Source organism: Malurus melanocephalus, unplaced genomic scaffold, assembly GCF_030028575.1.
Source record: "Malurus melanocephalus ecotype Western Australia unplaced genomic scaffold, MMel_1.1 scaffold_883, whole genome shotgun sequence".
Taxonomy (NCBI): Eukaryota; Metazoa; Chordata; class Aves; order Passeriformes; family Maluridae; genus Malurus; species Malurus melanocephalus.
In genome coordinates this window covers 102,166-109,082 of record NW_026624115.1, presented here as the reverse complement: position 1 = coordinate 109,082, position 6,917 = coordinate 102,166, and the positions used below count along the sequence as shown (strand labels likewise).

Here is a 6,917-nt window from a genome sequence, read left to right as displayed (position 1 = left end):
TGTTTTTTGAAGTTGACAGTAGAGAGGAAGAAAGGTTGATATAGTTAAATATTTCCATTCTATGCTTGGGGAAAAAGACAAATGTTGCAGGCAGATTGCAGGATGATGAAATACTTTTCCACAGTTCTTAAGCAAGTCAAAYAACAGATATCAGTGTGATTTTGCTTTCAGATAGGCAGTTAGTCAAAAATTTCCCAATTAACATTGATAGGAATAAGTTTGAACATAAAAAATTTTCCAGTTTCTCCAATGAGATGATTCAGTCATACAATGTGGATCTCAGAGAACTAATGGAATATTTGCATATATAAGTTAATAAAAGTTTAATAAAGTCTAAGCAGGTCTTTATGAAATACATCTCATCAATTCAACTTGTTGAGGTTTTTCTATGAATCAAAATCCAGTTAGTGAAGATTTAATGTACTTTTCAGATTTGCCAGCGTAAATCATATTACGTAGGACAAGATTACACGTGGCAAAAGCATTGCTGTAAAAAGGTCAAGAAAAAGGTTTTGTTGACTTTGGTTCGTGTCTAAATGKGAGAAGGTGGTACCTGTGCCAGCAGAAACACCTCTGCTGAGGGTGTATGAAAAGTGACTCTCCCAGCTTGGCTCTTCTGGCACAAAGCCTTCCTAGAGAACACTTGTGTACAAGGTTGGTTCAGTACTACATGATGTTCTCACTAAAATAAACCAGAAATGCTACAAAACCAAGGCTGTATATACAAAATAGTAAGTGTCTTGACTACCTAGCAGAATAGAAAATCAGCAGCATTGGGGGTATTTCTAAAGGAATTATCCCCATTGTCACTTTAATAGTTACATCAACCCAAAAATACTGCCCACACCTTGAGTGCGGATAAAGTTTGTCAGCTGGAGGTAAGTGGTGAAGAAAGGTTACSTTAAAGCTGAGTGTCAAGATGGAGATAACCAAACATGATTCATTTTAACAGRATGAGGTGAAAGCTTGTACACATTAGAAGAATATGCACACTAAAATGTAGCTCCTTTCCAGGAAACAGTGGCTATAAATAATCTCMAAAAATCATGAGAAAAAAWCAGACTGGGCTAAAAAAGTTATGTGAATATCCGCTCATTAGGCAAAGATAATTTGCTGGATTTGGCTACAAGGAAATAGTGAGGACACCTACAGATTCTACATTAGGCCAGTATTTGGCACAATCTGAATACTGTGTGCAAATTTGGTGCCAGTAATTGAGGAAAATAGTTGGGGAAAAGAGTTTCAGGCATTAAAGACATGCTGTATGTCTGACATTTTTGAAACGACATCTACATGGTTTTGGTTTTGGTAAACCAGTAGAAAAGCTTGATTAGTATGTGCACACAKGAAACAGGTACTTTAGGAGGAAAAGTTTCCTGAGTTACCAAAGGTAAACCAAGATTTGCTTGAATGGCCTTTGCAAGAGACAGTTCCAACATGTGGGAGTRTGGTATAAACAGAGAAGCTTTTGCTTTCCTTTCAAAATTGTAGTGATCGTGCTTTTTCTTCATGTTAGAGAGAGCAGAATCGTGCTTCAAAAGAAAATAAGCAAACATCTCTTGATGTAATGCCAGTGCCACTGATACTTAACCCAAATATAACTTAATCCCCCCTAAAAAGAGTGATCCAAAGCACCCATTGACATGCCAATGGATTGGCGCCTTTGGAAAATGAAGTGCCAACACTGACATACATGGATTTTCCCTCCCCCTTTTTACTGTATTTTGCCCATGGATCTTCTGCACTCCAGTGAATCAGTTTAATCAACTCTTAAAACAAGATCTTTTGGCAAGCAGATGAGATCTTTGTGAGCAGGGACTCATGAATGATCTGTGTCAATAGCAAGCACGACTCCATCCTTTCAGATTTGTCCAGAGATTTTTAGACATGTCTGCAAAATGAGCAAGGAAGTTAAACTGCAGGGAGGAGAGCTCCTCCCTGGAAAAAAAAAAACAAAAAACAAACCTGTCTAGTCCTGTACCAGCTGGCAGAGCACACCTAAACTCTGCATCAATAAACAGTGTCTTCTCTTGGGGCCGACTCTTGCCTCTGAATAAAAAGGGACTTTAGCAGCTGAATAATCTCATTATGCACACCCAGGCCTGTGCCTGCTGTCACAGTCCAATATTGCTGAGGGCTTGTTCTAAGCCTAGAGGGCTGTAAAGGCTTAACCAAACCCAAAGAAAAAGCTTCTGTCAGAACCTGGGTTCAAAATGTAAAATAAACACAGGATTCTCACTCTGCAGCTCTGTGCTGTGCCAGCTTTTTATCCTGCTCAGAGTTGCCCAGGAGGCGATACTGTGCCCAGACACGCAGGCAGGGAGCATTTCCAACAAATCTGAGAGATTTGTGCCACTAAATTCACCACTGTAAAATATCCTTGGATGACCAGGTGGGAAGACTGACTGGGCAGGAGGGCAGAGAGACCAAATTTTGACTAGAAAACACATAGAATCACAGAAACACAGAATAGGTGGGGTTGGAAGGCACCTCTGGAGACCAACCCTCCTGCCAAGACATGGTCACCTGGAGCAGGTGGCACAGGAACACATCCAGGTGTGTTTTGAATGTTTGCAGAGAGGGACACTCTGTGAGCAGCCTGCTCCAGTGTTTTGCCACCCTCGAYGTAAAGAAGCTCTTCCTCATTTGAGGTGATCCCTTGTGTTTTATTTCATTGCCATTGTTTTGCCGGTCAGCACCACTGAAATGAGCCCTGTACCATCCTCTTGGCCTTGGAGATATTTATATGCATTAATGAGAATCCCTCTCAGTCTTCTCCAGACTAAACAGGCCCAGCTCCCGCAGTGTCTCCTCATACGAGAGATGCTCCCGAGCCCTCCTCATCTCTGTGGCCTCCGCCGGACCCTGTGCAGTAGCYCYTTGTCCCCCTTACACTGCGGAGCCCAGAACTGGCACAACAATGGGCGCCTATTAAACCACCACTTAGGCAGTAATTTGGTGTTCAGCCACCGTTACCCCCAGTGTTTTATCACGGTGACATCTGAGGGCCCCGCCCGGACCTGACGGCTGGCGGCCACAGACCCGTCACCGAAGTGACGTCACGCGGGGCCACAAGCCGAGTAGTGCGCTGTGGCCACCAAGGAAGAGACATTCAGAGCCCGTTTTCCCCTTCCCCGCCGCTGTGAGGGACGCGGGGCCGAACCCTTTTCCTCTTCCATTCCCGTTTCCATTCCCGTTTCCATTCTCATTCCCGTTCCTCTTCCCCTTCCGCCTCCGCACTCCCGGTAACCCGTCCGGCCCCAGGACCCCGCGCGGGGCTGCCCTGCGCGCTGCCTGACCCCCCGCCCCACGGGAAGCGCCGCTCCGCACCGCCCACAGCTGCGGCTCTGCCGCCTTGGAGCGGCGCCGCTCCTCCCTTCGCGCCCGGGCGTGGCGGGGCGGGTGCGGCGGGCTCGGTCGGGGCGGCGCCGTGGGTCAGGCAGCGCGGCGGAGGCCCGGCCGCCGTGAGGGGAGAAGCGCTCGGGGGCCTCGGAGGGGCGGAGGAGGTGGAGGCAGCGGCGGCGGCGGCGCCGGGCGGGCCCATGTCGGCACCGGGCACAGGTACCGGGGACACCGACAGGACGGGAGGGTGGTGCCGGAGTATGTGCGAGAAAGGGGTCCCAGGGAAAGCGAGAGGAGAGCACAGAGGCCTGGCGGGGCACGGGGAGGGGAGGTCCCGGAGGCGGATGGACCGTGGGGCTCGAATGAGGGAAGGTTCGGGCGGCGGTGCCTGAGGACACGGGGAGGGGGAGGCCGGGACAGGACAGGAAGCGGCTGTTCCCGAGTTACCGGTCCCATCCGGGAAGGGGCCCGGGCTGCGGGAGAGCTGTGAGTGGCGATTGGGGTGGTAGCGAAGGAGTCCTTTATATTTAGTGCCTTGCCTATAGGCCTCTGTTTCACGGTGGGAAGCGCGTTCCTGCAAGTCTGGCAACAAAACATTATCCCCGAGAGAGTATAGAAGCGAAAGTAAAAGTGCCCGRCTGTTCGGCAGGCCGGCCAGAAGATGTGTCAGTGGCCTCAAGCTGTGTCAGGGAAGGTTTAGGTGCGATATCAGGAACAGGTTTTACACTCGCAGGGTGGTTGGGCATGGGAACGRGCTCCSCGGGGAAGKGGTCACAGCACCGAGCCTGTCGGAACTCAAGAAGCGTTTGGACAAGGCTCTCAGGCACGTGGTGTGTGACTCTTGGGGTGTCCTGTGCAGGGCYACGGSTTGGACTTCGATGATCCTTGTGGGTCCCTTCCAAGTCAGGATATTCTGTGAACTTTCCCTGCCACTGTGTTGGGAGACTCTGCACTATGTTTTTTGTGTTCTGTGTTTTACCTTCCAAAACCTGTGGCTAAGTTTATTTTCTCCTCACTGACCTGGGTATTTTTCTTATACACCTTCCCTTGCGTTAAGAGGACTTTCATGACATTTCAGTTCTTGAAACTTACAATCTTCTAGTGGTGTGGTAACTAGTGGTGTAGGAGTCTGTTGCTCTGACGTTTTTCAGGCAGTCAGMGGTAGGACGTCTTGCCCACATTCTTTACTTCCCATATCTTTTATAATAGSGTAGCTGCAAGAAGAACTGTTTATGTGATCCATTCAATTTCTGATGAAAAATCTCAATATGTTTAGTTTAATAGAAGTGTATTTCTTTTCCTCATAGTTGTGATTGCAAGGATTGGGATTCTGGATCATGTTACTGCAGGCTATGAGAAYAGACTTTTTGTTGACCTGAGAGGATTGCTTTGAGGGCTAAGRTGTTAATGTTTATCCTTTTATTCTGAATTGTGTGTAGATTCATGATGCTGAATACCTTATATTACTCTTTGCTTTTGTCGAGAGTAAGTACATAGATGGTTTTTCTTAAATGTTACTTCTGTGTTTCAAGACTATTTCTGAGCCCAGAGTGTCATGAACCCAGTCCCCTTCTTTCAAATTCCAAGATTGTAATGAAAAAAAAAAATAGRAGCTTAAGTACAATAGAAATTGTCCTAACTGCAAATGAGTCAAGGTATGTCAGATATTGAAAAATTAAGAGAAATAGTTYGCTCTGAAAAAATATTATCTATATTGTCTGAAACTAAGCATGTAGTGTTGCTCCAGAAATGGGCTGCCAAGAGTCCAGAGTCATAGGGATGTTTATCTTGTCTTTGTTTTCTYTGTCTTTTTTAATATTTTTTAATCTTCTATAGGTGTGAATGCTGGTTTATTCTATCTGTTGTCTTGTAGAATTCATGTCATTGCGGCGCCTTTTCATCAGTACATTATGTAAATATGAAGTATTAAATAGAAGTTCTCCTTATCTCTAAGTTTCTCCTATTGTTTCTGTTTCTGTTAATCTGGACTGAACTGTTTGTTTYCTCCCTTGTTCCCTATAGAAATGAGGCCCAGATGAGCCCGCTGCCTGTTTCCATTTTTCTCTGCTTGCCACAACTTTTGTGAAAGTTGCACGTGGGACAGTTCTACACTGSCTATTAGGGAGGCTCCATGCCGGCTGCGAGCTCAGCCCGGGTGTAGCTCCACGCTGGATCAGTCCGAGTGTAGTTCTGAGGCAGCGGCCGCACCACCTCCTCCTGCCCTCGGGCATTTGGTGTCGGCACAAATGAGCTGGCAGAGCCATCGGAAAGGTTTGGGAGATAAGGAGCTGTACACGTAGCAGGGAGTGAGGAGTACTGTAACATACCTGTTCTGGGATACAGAACAGTAACCTATTGTAAAATGAATTTTTTGAGGTTTTTTGGCCACCAGTGTTCATGCGAAAAAGTGAATTATACTGCCTTGTGGTCAAAATCGTAATGTGCCTTATTATGCTCCACCCCTTTTCTTTTTATCCCACCTTCTCTGGTTTACTTTTATACAAGCAAACATCAGATACATCTTTAAAACAGAATTCTGAGTTCCTAAATTTAGTAAGAGCTTGAGTACTGTAATGATTGTGGTGAAGTGACCATGTTGTTAAAAGTTACATGTGTGGCTGGATATTTTGTTCAGAGTATTGGAATTTTGATATGCTGTTCCAGCATTTCTTTAAACATCTGCAACCCCTTCCCTCTTTGGTTAAGTACTGATTTCATAATAATGCTGTTTTAAGATCAGTGGTTTTGGAATTCAAGTAGTTCTGAGATTTTGAGATCTGAAATCTTATAGTTGTAGACATGCATTAGGGAGCCAAATTTGCTACTGTCTGTTTAAGCAATGCTGATTTGATTTCCATAAATCAGTGTCGGCGACATTTCTCTGTTGTTGGTGTTGCCAATTGCTGCCAGAGGCCAAGTCCTGAATAGGTTTCCCCATTGGTAAGTTGTTACTGCCCATATGTGAATACTGATACCGTTAATTTTTGCAAACCATTTTTTCTTCAGAAGCCCTGGACAAGCACTTTAAATATTGTAATACAGAGTCTCATCTGAGTGGGATAGACAGTATATGAATCAGTCATTTTATTGTTTGGGAGATGGCAGAGGGAATGTGCAATATTCAAATTATTAAGAAACAGATTTTTTTTATTTTGAAGTCTTCTTTATAAACGTATTTCAAAACAGTTAAAATAATACCAGAGGTGCTCTACATTAGATTGGAATGCAAGGGTCTCATTATCCACTCTGAGTAGATGCAGGGAATTGGTGAATCTAGCATGTTTTCATCCAGTCAGAGTAAAATGTTAGAAAGGTGAAAAATAGGAGTGGCCATTGGTAACTGGTGTTACTAATGAAAACAAAGTGAAGCCTCTTCAGAAGGTGTCACAYGCAGTGGTGTCCTATCAGTCCCACCTATATATGCGTTCAACCTGAAGCATTTAAGTATGTGAAAATTATTTTTGGTTTTAAGAAATTTATTTAGCCTGAAGTAAAAAAAGCTTRGGTGGTTCTGATTGCTTCTTGTGGTCTTGTCTGGCCAGTGACCCTGACATGACTCAGCAGAAAGCCCTGCA

At 45.1% G+C, this 6,917-nt stretch overlaps 1 protein-coding gene across 1 annotated transcript in view; it reads left to right on the top strand.

Moving 5' to 3' along the window:
* The first annotated feature begins 3,429 nt into the window (after positions 1 to 3,429).
* UPF2 (UPF2 regulator of nonsense mediated mRNA decay) overlaps positions 3,430 to 6,917 on the top strand; it is a 55,566-nt gene continuing 52,078 nt past the window's right edge. Inside the window, exon 1 of the mRNA XM_057385871.1 lies at positions 3,430 to 3,561. The gene's annotated coding sequence lies outside the window, so the exon portion shown is untranslated. The remainder of the gene's footprint in view (positions 3,562 to 6,917) is intronic.